This window comes from Hyla sarda, chromosome 4 (genome assembly GCF_029499605.1).
Source record: "Hyla sarda isolate aHylSar1 chromosome 4, aHylSar1.hap1, whole genome shotgun sequence".
NCBI classification, from domain to species: Eukaryota; Metazoa; Chordata; class Amphibia; order Anura; family Hylidae; genus Hyla; species Hyla sarda.
This window is the reverse complement of record NC_079192.1, coordinates 47,929,447-47,947,389: the sequence shown is the minus strand read 5'-3', so window position 1 is coordinate 47,947,389 and position 17,943 is coordinate 47,929,447. Positions and strand designations below refer to the sequence as shown.

The following is a 17,943-nucleotide window of genomic DNA, read 5'->3' as shown; positions in this document are numbered from 1 at the left end:
CTCTGCTTCCACTCCCTGAGGGGGGAGACAAAGGGAACGATGATGATGAAGATGGGCATGAGGATTCCAGTCACACAAAATACTCCCATGACTCTTTTGAACTCATGAAAATGGAAACAGCACACTTGCCAACTGTAAGTGAAACCCCGCTGCTCAATCCAGACCTCACTATATTTGTGGACGGTTCAAGATTTGCAGACGAACATGGAAGATACCACACAGGATATGCCGTCACGACAGAAGATGCAGTACTAAAAGCTGAGGCCCGGCTCCTACCATGTCAGCACAAGAAGCTGAACTTCAAGCCCTGACCATGGCATGCCACCTGGCAGAAGGAAAAACAGCAAATATCCACACAGATTCGAGATATGGTTTTGGCATCACACATGATTTTGGAGTTATTTGGAGAACCAGAGGCTTTCTGACAGCAGCGGGAACACCAGTGAAACATAGCATGGCCATCAGGGATCTGATGGAGGCTCTACTGTTCCCAACTCAAGTGGCAATTCTGAAAGTGAGGGCTCACGGACGATTGAACTCTAGGGAAGCAAAGGGCAATCACCTAGCGGATTCTGCAGCAAAGCAAGCAGCCAGAAACTCACAGGAAGAGAAGAGCAGAGTGGAAAATACTTCAATGCTGGCTCTACAAACCCTACCAGTGGACAAATCCCAACTGAAAGAACTTCAAGAGGCAGCAAGTGCTGAAGAAAAAGAAATATGGAAACAGAAGGGGGCCGTGTTGAATAGGAATGGCTTATTCGAAAATAACAGGAAACTCTGCTTACCAAGAAGTATGTATCCAGCAGTGGTACAGTGGGCACATGGTGCCGTTCATCTGTCAAAAACTCTCATGAATGCCCTCATCCAGAAATATTATATAGCACCAGGGATCACGCCACTAACAGACATTTACTGCAAGTCCTGTGCTATTTCTGCAAAATGTAATTGTTACGCCTAGCGCTCCGGGTCCCCGCTCCTCCCCGGAGCGCTCACGGCGTCTTTCTCCCTGCAGCTCCCCGGTCAGTCCCGCTGACCGGGAGCGCTGCTCTGTCACGGCCGTTGGGGATGCGATTCGCACAGCGGGACGCGCCCGCTCGCGAATCGCATCCCAGGTCACTTACCCGTTCCCGTCTCCTGCTGTCATGTGCTGGCGCGCGCGGCTCCGCTCTCTAGGGCGCGCGCGCGCCAGCTCCCTGAGACTTAAAGGGCCAGTGCACCAATGATTGGTGCCTGGCCCAATTAGCTTAATTGGTTCCCACCTGTTCCCTGGCTATATCTGAGCTCCTCCCTTGCACTCCCTGGCCGGATCTTGTTGCCATCGTGCCAGTGAAAGCGTTTCCTTGTGTGTTCCTAGCCTGTGTTCCAGACCTCCTGCCGTTGCCCCTGACTACGATCCTTGCTGCCTGCCCCGACCTTCTGCTACGTCCGACCTTGCTTCTGTCTACTCCCTTGTACCGCGCCTATCTTCAGCAGCCAGAGAGGTTGAGCCGTTGCTAGTGGATACGACCTGGTCACTACCGCCGCAGCAAGACCATCCCGCTTTGCGGCGGGCTCTGGTGAAAACCAGTAGTGACTTAGAACCGATCCACTAGCACGGTCCACGCCAATCCCTCTCTGGCACAGAGGATCCACTACCTGCCAGCCGGCATCGTGACAGTAGATCCGGCCATGGATCCCGCTGAGGTTCCCCTGCCAGTTGCCTCTGATATCACCACGGTGGTCGCCCAGCAAGCCCGACAGATCGCCCATCTAACCCACCAGCTGTCGGAAGTGTCCACCATTGTGCACCAACTTCAGTCGCAACTTCATCAGCAATCATCTCCTCCGCCAGCTCCTGCACCTCCTCCGCAGCGAGTGGCCACTCCTAGCCTCCGCCTGTCCTTGCCGGACAAATTTAATGGGGACTCTAAGTTTTGCCGTGGCTTTCTTTCGCAATGTTCCCTGCACTTGGAGATGATGTCGGACCAGTTTCCCACTGAAAGGTCTAAGGTGGCTTTCGTAGTCAGCCTTCTCTCCGGAAAAGCCCTGTCATGGGCCACACCGCTCTGGGACCGCAATGACCCCGTCACCGCCTCTGTACACTCCTTCTCGGAAATTCGAAGTGTCTTTGAGGAACCTGCCCGAGCCTCTTCTGCTGAGACTGCCCTGCTGAACCTCGTCCAGGGTAATTCTTCCGTTGGCGAGTACGCCATACAATTCCGTACCCTTGCTTCTGAACTATCCTGGAATAATGAGGCCCTCTGCGCGACCTTTAAAAAAGGCCTATCCAGCAACATTAAAGATGTTCTGGCCGCACGAGAAACTCCTGCTAACCTGCACGAACTCATTCATCTAGCCACTCGCATTGACATGCGTTTTTCTGAGAGGCATCAAGAGCTCCGCCAGGAAAAAGACTTCGATCTCTGGACTCCTCTCCCACAGTCTCCATTGCAATCTGCGCCTAGGCCTCCCGCCGAGGAAGCCATGCAAGTGGATCGGTCTCGCCTGACCCTAGAAGAGAGGAATCGCCGTAAGGAAGAGAATCTTTGTCTGTACTGTGCCAGTACCGAACACTTTTTGGTGGATTGCCCTGTCCGTCCTCCACGTCTGGGAAACGCACGCTCGCACCCAGCTCTCGTGGGTGTGGCGTCTCTTGATGCTAAGTCGGCTTCTCCACGTCTCACGGTGCCTGTCCGGATTTCTACTTCAGCCAGCTCTTCCCTCTCAGCCGTGGCCTGCCTGGACTCTGGTGCCTCTGGGAATTTTATTCGGGAGTCCTTAGTGAATAAATTCCGCATTCCGGTGACCCATCTTGTCAAGCCACTCCACATTTCCGCGGTCAACGGAGCCAGGTTGGATTGCACCGTGCGTTACCGCACGGAGCCCCTCCTAATGTGCATCGGACCTCATCACGAGGAAATTAAATTTTTTGTCCTTCCTAATTGCACTTCCGAAATTCTCCTTGGACTACCCTGGCTTCAACACCATTCCCCAACCCTGGATTGGTCCACTGGGGAGATCAAGAGTTGGGGTCCCTCTTGTTCCAAGGACTGCCTTCAACCGGTTCCCAGTACTCCCTGCCGTGACCCTGTGGTTCCTCCTGTATCCGGTCCCCCTAAGGTCGTTAAGGACTCTGCCTGCCACAGGAAATGCCTCTCCCCCCCTCCCAGTCCCATCAGGCAAGCCTCTGTGTCCCCTCATGGCTCCCGTCCTTGTGTCTTCCTGCCCCGTGCCAAGCTTCACCCTCTGCCCTCCCTCCCCAATCCTACTCCTGCTGTTCTGCCTGCCATTGAGGAAACCATCCATTCCTTCCCGGTGTCCTCATCCCAGGGGAGGCAGTCACCGGACAAAAAAAAGGGGAGACCTAAGGGGGGGGGTACTGTTACGCCTAGCGCTCCGGGTCCCCGCTCCTCCCCGGAGCGCTCACGGCGTCTTTCTCCCTGCAGCTCCCCGGTCAGTCCCGCTGACCGGGAGCGCTGCTCTGTCACGGCCGTTGGGGATGCGATTCGCACAGCGGGACGCGCCCGCTCGCGAATCGCATCCCAGGTCACTTACCCGTTCCCGTCTCCTGCTGTCATGTGCTGGCGCGCGCGGCTCCGCTCTCTAGGGCGCGCGCGCGCCAGCTCCCTGAGACTTAAAGGGCCAGTGCACCAATGATTGGTGCCTGGCCCAATTAGCTTAATTGGTTCCCACCTGTTCCCTGGCTATATCTGAGCTCCTCCCTTGCACTCCCTGGCCGGATCTTGTTGCCATCGTGCCAGTGAAAGCGTTTCCTTGTGTGTTCCTAGCCTGTGTTCCAGACCTCCTGCCGTTGCCCCTGACTACGATCCTTGCTGCCTGCCCCGACCTTCTGCTACGTCCGACCTTGCTTCTGTCTACTCCCTTGTACCGCGCCTATCTTCAGCAGCCAGAGAGGTTGAGCCGTTGCTAGTGGATACGACCTGGTCACTACCGCCGCAGCAAGACCATCCCGCTTTGCGGCGGGCTCTGGTGAAAACCAGTAGTGACTTAGAACCGATCCACTAGCACGGTCCACGCCAATCCCTCTCTGGCACAGAGGATCCACTACCTGCCAGCCGGCATCGTGACAGTAATCCAGGCCGTACAGAGAAGACACCCCAGAAACACCTGGCAAAACCATTATATTCATTCCAAAGGATACAGATCGACCACATCCAGATGCCAAAGAGCGGAAGATTTGAATATGCCCTTTTCGTGGTGGACATGTTCTCCGGATGGCCGGAGGCCTACGCGGTAGTCAATATGACAGCCAAAACCACGGCCAAGAAACTACTCAGTGAAATAGTGTGTCGGTATGGAGTACCAGAAGTGATAGAAAGTTACCAAGGACCTGCATTCACGGCCACGTTGACTAAATAAATTTGGTCTGCACTAGGAGTTACTTTGTCTTTTCACACCCCCTATCATCCCCAGAGCAGCGGGAAGGTTGAAAGGATGAATGGTACCCTTAAAACGCATATGTTGAAAATGTCCCAAGAAACTGGTTTGCCCTGGCCTGATAGTTTACCCATAGCCCTCTATAGTGTCAGATACACCCCTAGAGGAGAAATTTCCCTATCCCCTTATGAGATCTTGTTCGGCACTGCCCCTAGATTAGGGTGTTCCTATCCTCAGCAGCTACAAATGCAATCTGATGCCCTAACTAATTATGTGACCGAATTGTCAAGAGAGTTGACTAAGATACATGCCCTAGTGTTTTCTTTTATTCCAGATCCTGAAGCAGATACTGGAACTCACAAGCTATTGCCTGGTGATTGGGTACTAATAAAGACATTTGTGAAAAAGAACCCTCTCAAGCCCAGATTTGATGGTCCATTCCAAGTCTTGCTGACCACAGCCACTTCAGTTAAAGTGGGAGGGAAGAACACTTGGATCCACGCCTCCCACTGCAAGAAGGCATCAGCCCCTGAGGACTAAAAAGCTACGCTGTCCAGACCATGATGATTATACATATCCTTTTCTCAGTATCTATGGCACTAGGCCAAGAAGTAGTCATTACTCAAAAAAGTGACCTAACCATATTCTGGTATAATTCCTCAAACACCCATGTGACATAATTTTCCTTTGATTACTGTAACGTAGTTAGCTGTCCAAACCAGCGCAGGCAATGTAGTATGTATCACCCATCTCAGTCAACCTATATTTGTGTCACTGATGAGTACTGGGGGGATAAGTGTGCCTATTGGGGAGCAGTAGGGTGGAACACAGGGGAGGACTGGAGATATAAGCCAGAAAGTGCCTTAAGGAGAAAGGATTTAAATGGGAAATCCTTACTCACCCGAATGACCCTGATCAAAACCGGGACATGTCATCACGCAGGGAGAACAGGAAGCAATATGCCATTTACACTAACCATTGAGAACCCTGGGCCCCAGGATGAAGGGTTATATATAATGGGAACCGTGGGAGGAGGTAAAATGGGGAAATTTCAGCTTAAAGATATGCATAAATCAAGGGAGTGGAAAGACCCAATTGCACCTTTGATTACTGCTTTAAGACAACATATTCAGGTTTTTAATAAAATGGTAGCTATTGCCAACCCCACTTTTGAAGACACCATGGCCATAGAGACAGGATACTCTGATACAAATCTCTTTTTAGAATGGATGAGGTACTCCGCCAACAAGTCCAATAAATCCGGCTGCTATGTCTGTGGCAGTGCAAGACCCCATCTAGGTACAGTTCCATTGAATATTTCTGAACAGGCAGAAGAGTGCTTTATTAGCCTGTACACTAATAGTTCCACAGACCACATCAGTTGTGAGAACTGGAAGAAAGAATACCCCATAACTACCAACACCCCCAATCCAGGAGAGAGCATAACTATCTACCCTGGGAACTACACTTGTTATTCTGTCCCAGGAAACCAGGGTAGATTTATGGGGATCTTTAGCAAGGGTTATTGCTCCTCGTATAGGGAAATGGACAAAGCCAAGTTACAGAACCAGGTTCAATAACTAGGGGACATATATTGGTTTTGTGGGGATATGAAACTCAGAACTCGATTAGAAGGGAACTGGACTGGAGAATACACACTAGCTAAGGTTCTTATGCCCATACACATTTTCACTACTGAACATACAGAGGAACCCAAATCACACTTTAGAAGTAAACGTGCAGCCCCTGCTGGAAGCCTTGACCCCCATGTATATATTGATGCTATAGGAGTTCCAAGGGGGGGTCCCAGATGAATTCAAAGCTAGAGATCAAGTAAAAGCTGGATTTGAGTCTATAATACCCCAGATTTCCATAAACAAGAATTTAGATTGGATTAACTATATCTATTATAATCAGCAGAGATTTATACATTTCTCAAAGGACGCTCTTAAAGGTCAGGCCGAACAACTAAGCGCCACATCTACTATGACATTCCAAAATCGTATGCCATTAGATATGGTTTTAGCGGAAAAAGGGGGAGTATGTAAAATGTTTGGGGAAACCTGTTGTACCTATATACCAGCCAACACAGGACCCAATGGTAAAGTAACCATAGCCAAAAAGAAATTAGAAGACCTATCGATAGAACTTTAAAAAAATTCTGGAATCTCAGACCCCTGGGATCAATATTTTGATTGGATGGTAGGGTGGAAAAAGACTTTGGCCCAGATAGGAATAACCATACTTATAATCCTGATAATCCTTGCCTTTGTTGTGTGTTGTGTTTTGCCTTGTTTAAAGAAGATGTGTGAGAAGGCTGTCGAAAATGCAACACCGGTGATGACAAATTTGGACTACGAGACTACAGAAGAGGCCTATACCCCATTGCAGAGCTTCAATGCCATCTCTAAAATCAGTAAACCTTAGGGACAGCATCTGACTCCATATGTGTAAAGTCTGAGGCTAAGGGGGTCCATGGACAAGCCATGGGTCGTCTAAAGTACAGTGAAATGTTCGAGAAAACATATTGGGGCAGTTGATAATTGTCACGATTCGGCTGGCTGGAGGTGGATCCTCTGTGCCAGAGAGGGATTGGCGTGGACCGTGTTGGCGGACCGGTTCTAAGTTGCTACTGGTATTCACCAGAGCCCGCCGCAAAGCAGGATGGTCTTGCAGCGGCGGTAGCAACCATGTCGTATCCACCAGCAACGGCTCAACCTCTCTGACTGCTGAAGATGAGCGCGGTACAAGGGAGTAGACAAGAGCAAGGTCGGACGTAGCAGAAGGTCAGGGCAGGCAGCAAGGATCGTAGTCAGGGGCAACGGCAGGAGGTCTGGAACACAGGCTAGGAACACACAAGGAAACGCTTTCACTGGCACAATGGCAACAAGATCCGGCAAGGGAATGCACAGGTGAACGTACTGATTAAGCCTGCTGCGCCAATCAGTGGCGCAGTGGCCCTTTAAATTGCAGAGACCCGGCGCGCGCGCGCCCTAAGGAGCGGGGCCGCGCGCGCCGGGACAAGACAGACGGGGAACGGGTCAGGTACGGGAGCCGGGATGCGCATCGCGAGCGGGCGCCTCCCGCATCGCGAATCGCATCCCGGCTGGGAGTGATATTGCAGCGCACCCGGTCAGCAGGTCTGACCGGGGCGCTGCGAATGAGAGGATGCTGCGAGCGCTCCGGGGAGGAGCGGGGACCCGGAGCGCTCGGCGTAACAGTACCCCCCCCCCCCCCCTTGGGTCTCCCCCTCTTCTTGGAGCCTGAGAACCTGAGGATAAGACTTTTGTCTAGGATGTTGTCCTCAGGTTCCCAGGATCTCTCCTCTGGGCCACAGTTCTCCCAATCCACCAAAAAAAAATCTTTTACCTCTGACAGTCTTGGAGGCCAGAATCTCCTTCACAGAGAAGACGTCAGATGAACCGGAAACAGGAGTGGGAGAAACAACTTTGGGAGAGAAGCGGTTAATGATGAGTGGTTTAAGGAGAGAAACATGGAAGGCATTGGGAATACGGAGAGAAGGAGGAAGAAGGAGTTTGTAAGAGACAGGGTTAATCTGGCACAAGATTTTGAAAGGACCAAGATAGCGTGGTCCCAGTTTGTAACTGGGGACACGAAAGCGGACATATTTAGCGGAGAGCCATACCTCTCCGGGAGCAAAAATGGGGGGGGGTTCTTCTTTTTTTATCAGCAAATCTTTTCATCCGGGATGAAGCCTGTAAAAGAGAATTTTGGGTTTCTTTCCATATGGTGGAAAGATCACGAGTCACTTCATCCACAGCGGGCAAACCAGAGGGCAAGGGAGTAGGGAGGGGAGGAAGAGGGTGACGGCCGTACACCACAAGGGGATTTAGCAGAAGATTCGGAGACTCTGAAGTTGTATGAGAATTCGGCCCATGGTAGAAGATCTGCCCAGTCATCCTGGCGGGAGGAAACAAAATGCCGTAAATAGTCACCCAGGACCTGATTAATTCTTTCTACTTGCCCATTGAATTGGGGATGATAAGAAGAAGAGAAGTTTAATTTGATCTTGAGCTGTTTACAGAGGGCCCTCCAGAATTTAGACACGAATTGGACGCCTCTATCCGAGACGATATGCGTGGGCAAACCGTGAAGGCGAAAAATGTGTACAAAAAATTGCTTTGCCAACTGAGGCGCTGAAGGAAGACCAGGAAGAGAAATAAAATGTGCCATCTTGGAAAATCGATCAACGACCACCCAAACAACTGTGTTGCCACGGGATGAGGGCAAGTCCGTAATAAAGTCCATACCAATCTGTGACCAAGGCTGTTCAGGAACAGGCAGAGGATGAAGGAGACCAGCAGGCTTCTGGCGAGGAGTCTTATCCCGGGCACAGACAGTACAGGCCCGCACGAAATCAACAACATCAGTCTCCAGAGTCGGCCACCAATAAAATCGAGAGATGAGTTGCAAGGATTTTTTGATGCCCGCATGGCCTGCGAGGTGGGAGGAGTGTCCCCATTTGAGAATCCCGAGACGCTGGCGTGGAAAAATGAAGGTCTTCCCTGGAGGAGTTTGCCTGATGGAAGCTGGAGAAGTGGAGATCAGACAGTCCGGAGGAATGATGTGTTGCGGAGAGACCTCTACTTCAGAGGCATCAGAAGAACGAGAGAGGGCATCGGCCCTAATGTTCTTGTCAGCAGGGCGAAAATGGATTTCAAAGTTAAAACGGGCAAAGAACAACGACCACCTAGCCTGGCGAGGGTTCAGTCGTTGGGCAGACTGGAGATAGGAGAGATTCTTGTGATCAGTGTATATGATAACTGGAAATTTTGATCCCTCCAGCAGGTGCCTCCATTCCTCAAGCGCCAATTTAATGGCCAGTAGTTCTCGATCACCAATGGAGTAGTTTCTCTCCGCCGGAGAGAAGGTCCTAGAAAAAAACCCACAAGTAACAGCATGCCCGGAAGAATTTTTTTGTAGAAGAACTGCTCCAGCTCCCACAGAGGAGGCATCTACCTCCAATAGAAAGGGTTTAGATGGGTCAGGTCTGGAGAGCACGGGAGCAGAAGAAAAGGCAGACTTGAGATGTTTAAATGCGTTTTCCGCTTGGGGAGACCAGGACTTAGGATTGGCATTTTTCTTGGTTAAAGCCACGATAGGGGCCACAATAGTGGAGAAGTGTGGAATGAATTGTCTGTAATAATTGGCGAACCCCAAAAAACGTTGGATAGCACGGAGTCCGGAGGGGCGTGGCCAATCTAAGACGGCAGAAAGTTTATCTGGGTCCATTTGTAGTCCCTGGCCAGAGACCAAGTATCCTAGGAAAGGAAGAGATTGACATTCAAAGAGACATTTCTCCATTTTGGCATAAAGTTGATTGTCCCGAAGTCTCTGAAGAACCATGCGGACATGCTGGCGGTGTTCTTCTAAGTTGGCAGAAAAAATCAGAATATCGTCCAGATAAACCACAACACAGGAATATAGGAGATCACGAAAAATTTCATTAACAAAGTCTTGGAAGACGGCAGGGGCGTTGCACGGGCCAAAGGGCATGACCAGATACTCAAAGGGGGAGATTTATCAAAGGATTTAGACTGGTTTTTCTTGTCTAAATTTGTCGCACAGAAAGTCGCAGTCTAAATCTGTGCGACTTTTCTGCGACTTTTGCTCTACAGGATTTTTAGAACATGATGCATGCAAGTCTATTTTAGACTGAAATGCATTGAAAAATGCATTGGTGCTGAATTTATCAAGTGCGACTTTTCAGCGACAAGTCGCATAGGCTGAAAGTACGCCGAAATGTCAGACCATGTTGGAGCAGGTTTAAATATAGACTAAAGTATAGATCATGCAGTCTGTGCACAGAATTTATCAAGAGCTGTGCGCCATTTGATAAATTCGGTGCACAATAGACCAGACTAACCCTCTGTAGTTTGGTCTATATTGATGCGGAACATAGACAACTTTGATAAATCTCCCCCAAAGTGTCCATCTCTGGTGTTAAATGCAGTCTTCCATTCGTCCCCCTCCCTGATGCGGATGAGATTATAAGCACCTCTTAAGTCCAGTTTGGTAAAGATATGGGCGCCTTGTAGGCGATCAAAGAGTTCCGACATAAGAGGTAAGGGGTAGCGTTTTTTTACCGTGATTTTATTAAGTCCGCGGTAATCAATGCAAGGGCGTAGGGAGCCATCTTTTTGGACACAAAAAAAAATCCAGCTCCGGCAGGAGAGGAGGACTTGCGGATAAACCCCTTTTTAAAATTCTCCTGGATGTACTCCGACATGGCTAGAGTCTCTGGAGCAGACAGAGGATAGATTCTGCCCCGGGGTGGAGTAGTACCCGGGAGGAGGTCAATAGGACAGTCATAAGGCCTGTGAGGAGGTAAAGTCTCTGCTTGCTTTTTGCAAAAAACATCAGCATAGTCCATATAAGCCTTAGGAAGACCGGATACCGGAGGAACCACAGGGTCACGACAGGGAGTACTGGGAACCGGTTTAAGACAGTCCCTGTGACAAGAAGTACCCCAGTTCTTGATTTCTCCTGTGGACCAATCAAGGGTTGGGGAATGGCGTTGAAGCCACGGTAATCCAAGAAGAATTTCTGAAGTGCAGTTGGAGAGGACCAAAAATTAAATTTTTTCGTGATGGGGTCCGATGCACATTAGGAGAGGTTCCGTGCGGTAACGCACGGTACAGTCCAATCTTTCATTGTTAACAGAATTGATGTAGAGGGGTCTGGCGAGAGTGGTCACCGGGATGTTGAACCTGTTGATGAGAGAGGCCAAAATAAAATTTCCTGCAGATCCGGAATCCAAGAAGGCTGTAGCAGAGAAGGAGAAGGTAGAAGAAGATATCCGCACTGGCACAGTAAAGCGTGGAGAAGCAGAGTTCACATCAAAAACTGTCTCACCTTTGTGCGGAGTCAGCGTACGTCTTTCCAGGCGGGGAGGACGGATAGGACAATCCTTCAAGAAGTGTTCGATACCGGCACAGTACAGGCAAAGATTCTCCATGCGGCGTCGTGTCCTCTCTTGAGGTGTCAAGCGAGACCGGTCAACTTGCATAGCCTCCACGGCGGGAGGCACAGGAACGGATTGCAGAGGACCAGAGGAGAGAGGAGCCGGGGAGAGAAACCGCCTCGTGCGAACAAAGTCCATATCCTGGCGGAGCTCCTGACGCCTTTCAGAAAAACGCATGTCAATGCGGGTGGCAAGATGAATAAGTTCATGCAGGTTAGCAGGAATTTCTCGTGCGGCCAGCACATCTTTAATGTTGCTGGATAGGCCTTTTTTTAAAGGTCGCGCAGAGGGCCTCATTATTCCAGGATAATTCGGAGGCAAGAGTACGGAATTGGATGGCGTACTCGCCAACAGAAGAATTACCCTGGACCAGGTTCAGCAGGGCAGTCTCAGCAGAAGAGGCTCGGGGAGGTTCCTCAAAGACACTTCGAATCTCCGTGAAGAAGGAGTGTACAGAGGCAGTGACAGGGTCATTGCGGTCCCAGAGCGGTGTGGCCCATGACAGAGCTTTCCCAGACAGAAGGCTGACTACGAAAGCCACCTTAGACCTTTCAGTAGGAAACTGGTCCGACATCATCTCCAAGTGCAGGGAACATTGCGAAAGAAAGCCACGGCAAAACTTAGAGTCCCCATCAAATTTATCCGGCAAGGATAATCGTAGGCCGGAAGCGGCCATTCGCTGCGGAGGAGGTGCAGGAGCTGGCGGAGGAGATTGTTGCTGAAGCTGTGGTAATAGCTGCTGTAGCATCACGGTCAGTTGAGACAGCTGGTGGCCTTGTTGCACTATCTGTTGCGACTGCTGGGCGACCACCGTGGTGAGGTCGGCGACAACTGGCAGTGGAACTTCAGCGGGATCCATGGCCGTATCTACTGTCACGATTCGGCTGGCTGGAGGTGGATTCTCTGTGCCAGAGAGGGATTGGCGTGGACCGTGTTGGTGGACCGGTTCTAAGTTGCTACTGGTATTCACCAGAGCCCGCCGCAAAGCGGGATGGTCTTGCAGCGGCGGTAGCAACCAGGTCGTATCCACCAGCAACGGCTCAACCTCTCTGACTGCTGAAGATAAGCGCGGTACAAGGGAGTAGACAAGAGCAAGGTCGGACGTAGCAGAAGGTCAGGGCAGGCAGCAAGGATCGTAGTCAGGGGCAACGGCAGGAGGTCTGGAACACAGGCTAGGAACACACAAGGAAACGCTTTCACTGGCACAATGGCAACAAGATCCGGCGAGGGAGTGCACAGGTGAACGTACTGATTAAGCCTGCTGCGCCAATCAGTGGCGCAGTGGCCCTTTAAATTGCAGAGACCCGGCGCGCGCGCACCGGGACAAGACAGACGGGGAACGGGTCAGGTACGGGAGCCGGGATGCGCATCGCGAGCGGGCGCCTCCCGCATCGCGAATCGCATCCCGGCTGGGAGTGATATTGCAGCGCACCCGGTCAGCAGGTCTGACCGGGGCGCTGCGAATGAGAGGATGCTGCGAGCGCTCCGGGGAGGAGCGGGGACCTGGAGCGCTCGGCGTAACAATAATAATATGGAAGGGAAATGGATAGATAAAAAATGGGGAATTGTGTAGAGCGCTTCTGCTGGCAGAGAACGGACTCAAGACGCCACGATTAACACAGGACAATTTATTGAGATTTTTTCGGACAACGCTTTTCGTCGCTCACATGCGCCTTCATCAGGTCCACAAACAAATAATTTGGATGCGTCCTGTGTTGCTTCCTGTGTGTGAGTGGCTTTGTCACACACAGGAAGCAACACAGGACGCATCCAAATTATTTGTTTGTGGACCTGATGAAGGCGCATGTGAGCGCCGAAACGTGTTGTCTGAAAAAATCTCAATAAATTGTCCTGTGTTAATCGTGGCGTCTTGAGTCCGTTCTCAGCCAGCAGAAGCGCTCTACACAATTCCCCATTTTTTATCTATCCATTTCCCTTCTTGTTGAAGCAGACATTTGCATGTCAAACAAAAAAAATTGTAACATAAAAATGTGAATGCTCCTGGCCTGTGTATAATAAAGACAGATGAAAATGAAATAAATGCGAATCTGAGTTCTGTGACTTTTACTGTCCTTTACGGTCCTGCATCCTGAATTGGTGACAGTGAATTGGAGATCCTTGTTTCTCAAATGTTGTGCCACATTTCTCCATGATGTGTGTCTGGTTTTTCAGTCCTATCCACTTGAATGGGACTAAGCAGAAAAACTAAACATTACCTATGGTCCATAAGTTATATTAGGTTTTGCTTCCTAGTCTTATTTGAATGTATAGAGCTGAACTGTAATACCACAGCCAATGGACCAAAGAAGAATGGGAGCACAGGGGCATAGGAACAAAACCATCAGGGCACCAGAGGCACCTGGCACATAATGCTGTACATGTACGGAGTGCTGTAAATCTAGGGAGAGCAGGTGCTGAGCTTGCTCCATAGAAAGTAAGTGACAGCTGCTATTAGATATTAGATTTCACCCAATGGTGAATTAAAACTTTAACCACTTAGTACTGCTCCAAAATGTCCTCCATTCTGCTGTAGCTATTGAGGGTCTGTATAGAGATTTTGGAGAATAGGATTCCCTGTTCTGTGTGTCTACAGTGTATGGGACACATCATACATATGAGACTCTACTCACTACTCAGGGGGTGAGATCTAAACTTTCAACATGTTTGGGCAACATATTGTAACAGGGTTTTGGGGGTGTCCACCTATTTAATATATATGGTCCCTTACCCTTGTTACATCTTTGTGTTCAACCTCCACTATCTGGTGGCTGGATGACTTATATGTGGCAGTGCTTCCACCCCAACAAAGCTAACTTTGGATTACAACCCTGCATAACAAACAGTAAGGTGTAGTATAGCACAAAATCAAAAAAATGCTATGTGAATATATAGGTCTTACCCACCCACAAGCACACCTGCAGCCCACCCTAATCTTCACTCTAGCAGCTGTTAAGTAATACAAGAGAAATAAAATGGAAATGTTTACAGCTCACCAGATCCAATGACAGGCCTCTTCATCCTGTGCACGGAAAAGCACACAGCCACATTGTAGCAGTAAACAGCAGCGAAAATCAAGCACCCACATGGGGAGATAAAAGTAAAAATCCTTTATTGTTTCTTCTTTAAAATCATATCCATATGGACTTCAAAAATAGCATAAAAACACTGACACATTTCGTTACATTATGCCTTGAAAAAGACTAAGGAAATGCATCAATGTTTTTATGCTATTTTTGTAATCCATATGGATATGATTTTAAAGAGGAAACAATAAAGGATTTATTACTTTTATCTTTCCAGTGAGTGCTGGATTTTCCCTGTGAAATTTACCCTCAGTTGGTGTCCCTTGCATAAATAAGGCCCATACAAAGTCTTTCTCCACAGTGTTACTTAGAGTAGACTGAAACTCTCTAAATGTCTACAAATGGATCTCAAGGTCTTTGTATCGGTGAGTTCAGGGTGCCCTGATGTGGGACAGGGAAAGAAGGGTTTCCGGCTTACCCTTCACAGGCTGTAAATCAGGTCAGTCCAGCTTTTAGTCCTAATTGCTCACACAGGCTTTCCTGCTACCAGGACTGGATCTTGCTCAACCAGCAGGTGCCTCTTAGCTGCTGCAGCACTCTTTGTTTGAACCAAGTCTCTGACAGGCTATTCCACTTTGTCCTCTCTCTGTTCTATCTTGCTAAACTCTGAATCAAGATGGCCACAAGCATATGTCCACAAAAACTCCTCCTTCCCCAGTTTTAGTCACTGCTCAGTTAATTTGCTTGGACAGTCTGTCATCTACTGGAAAATTCATGAAATTGCAAGATAATACACAACAATAATCCCAGAAGGTTACATGGTCAAAAGTTTGTTTAAAAAAACGATAGTAACCCTTTATTTACTTGTTTTCATTATTTACTGAATAAAACATCTTAGCTATGAGGAGCGATTAAAGGAGTTACAATTGTTTAGTCTTGAGAAGAGACGTTTAACCCCTTAAGGACTCAGCCCATTTTGGCCTTCAGGACTCAGACAATTAAACTTTTACATTTTCATTTTTTCCTCCTCGCCTTCTAAAAATCATAACTCTTTTATATTTTCATCCACAGACTAGTATGAGGGATTGTTTTTTGCGCGACCAGTTGTCCTTTGTAATGACATAACTCATTATATCATAAAATGTATGGCGCAACCAAAAAATACTATTTTTGTGGGGAAATTAAAACAAAAAACGCAATTTTGCTAATTTTGGAAGGTTTCGTTTTCACACCGTACAATTTATGGTAAAAATGACGTGTGTTCTTTATTCTGAGGGTCAATACGATTAAAATGATACCCATTTTTACATACTTTTCTATTATTGTTGCACTTAAAAAAAATCACAAACTTTTTAACCAAATTAGTACGTTTATAATCCCTTTATTTTGATGACCTCTAACTTTTTTATTTTTCCGTATAAGCGGCGGTATGGGGGCTCATTTTTTGCGCCATGATCTGTTCTTTTTTTTGATACCACATTTGCTTATAAAAAACTTTTAATAAATTTTTTAAACATTTTTTTTTTATAAAATGTATTAAAAAAGTAGCAATTTTTGACTTTTTTTTTTCGTTCACGCCGTTCACCGTACGGGATCATTACCATTTTATTTTAATAGTTCGGACATTTACGCACGCGGCGATACCAAATATGTCTATAAAATTTATTTTTTACGCTTTTTGGGGGTAAAATAGGAAAAAACGGACGTTTTACTTTTTTATTGGGGGAGGGGATTTTTCACTTTTTTTTTACTTTAAATTTTACATTTTTTTTTACACTTGAATAGTCCCTCTACTCTGGACAGTTCCCGAGACAGGTGTCATTAAAAAGCACTTAGACAGAAAAGAACAACTCAACTTCAGCAGCTCATAAGTACTGAAAAGATAAAGATTTTTTTAATAGAGGTAATTTACAAATCAGTTTAGCTTTCTGGAGCCAGTTGATGTATAAAAAATTTTTTTTTTCCTGGATAACCCCTTTAATAAAGTACAGTGGTCCCCCAAGTTACAATATTAATTGGTTCCAGGACGACCATTGTATGTTAAAACCATTGTATGTTGAGACCATATGTCTATGGAAACCTGGTAATTGGTTCTGAATCCCCAAAATGTCATCCAAAAATAGGAAAAAGTGGTGATTAAAGGAAAAAAAGTAGATAACTAATACAGATAAAGCAAATCCTTACATGTAAAAGTAAGAAAGATCTGCTGGGAGCTGTAATCACTGTCTATGTAGAGGACAGGAGCTTCTTCAGGGTCTGTACAGTACACAGTGTCCTAAAAAAGTAACATGGAGCCGCCCTCACCTGATGTCCAAAGGAGCAGCTAACTGTGGCACAGGTTATGAGTAGTACAGAACATGTAATACCTCCCTGTACTGTAGGGGGCGCTACCAGACAGCCAGTCAGTGCATGTAGTTATAGTAATACAGGTATTTTACCAGTGAATGTCCATTCTGATTGGTCGGATCTTCCAGCCATTGACATGTTTCACAGATCTAGACTGTCTGTAGTATTGTATGTTGAGTCTGGTCCAGAAAAGACCATTGTATGTTGAAACCATTGTATGTTGAGGCCATTGTAAGTTGAGGGATCACTGTATACATTTTAGGGCCTTTTTTTATAGTAAGTTTAATAAAATGAAAACAGTAAATTCCATTATGAGCGGTGTATAGTTGGGTGTGAGATTAGTTCTGGTCTGATGGTCCTGGTGAGGAAGGGAAAGTATTGCTTGAAAATAACATGATAAATAAGTAATTTGATTATGGGCTACATTATGGAATTGTGGTCTGACAGTCATTTCCTCATATAAAGGCAATCTTAAATCATAAGAAAAAACATCAGTCACAAAGCAAACATGCAAAAAGTTTACAGAAATTCAATGGCCCAAACTAAACAAGGTATTTAAATATTATTTTTATTTTAAAATTTTTTTTAGATTTATGTGGTGCTGAGGCACAATAAGGATTGTATTGAGCACTTTTTTCTACTTAATTTTTTCTTTAGTTGGGGTGGGTTGTGTTTTATTGTGTATTTTTTATCTACTTGGGTTTTTGCTTCGTGGCTTCAGAGTCAATCATGGTTTTCTTGTTTGTTTAGTCTCTTTTATGTGATTTGTTTGCTTAAAGAATGTATACTAAAGAGTAAAAAGGATCCAAAGTAGATTTTGTTTTTTTTACTTTATAATTTTTTTTTTATTTAGAATTCTGAATATACTCTAAAAGCCATCTATAAGGCATACATTTTTTCTTTTTTTTTTTCTTTTTTTTGTTAACATAGCCATTGTTTTTTGCAGGATGATTTGTACCTTTTATTGGCATCCTTTATTTAACCATATAATGGGTAGAATATATATATATATATATATATATATATATATATATATATATAACTCCAAAAGAGGAAAGCGCCACTCCAATGTCAGAAAAAAGGTATATTTATTCACCCATCAAGTCAAGTGCGACGTTTCAGCCTCACAATGAAGGCTTCATTGTGAGGCTGAAACGTCGCACTTGGCTTGATGGGTGAATAAATACACCTTTTTTCTGCCATTGGAGTGCC

At 47.0% G+C, this 17,943-nt stretch overlaps 1 long non-coding RNA gene across 1 annotated transcript in view; it reads left to right on the top strand.

Moving 5' to 3' along the window:
• The first annotated feature begins 17,227 nt into the window (after positions 1-17,227).
• The window catches only part of LOC130366799 (uncharacterized), a 31,167-nt gene continuing 30,451 nt past the window's right edge, over positions 17,228-17,943 (top strand). Inside the window, exon 1 of the long non-coding RNA XR_008891932.1 lies at positions 17,228-17,282. This is a non-coding gene — a long non-coding RNA (uncharacterized LOC130366799). The remainder of the gene's footprint in view (positions 17,283-17,943) is intronic.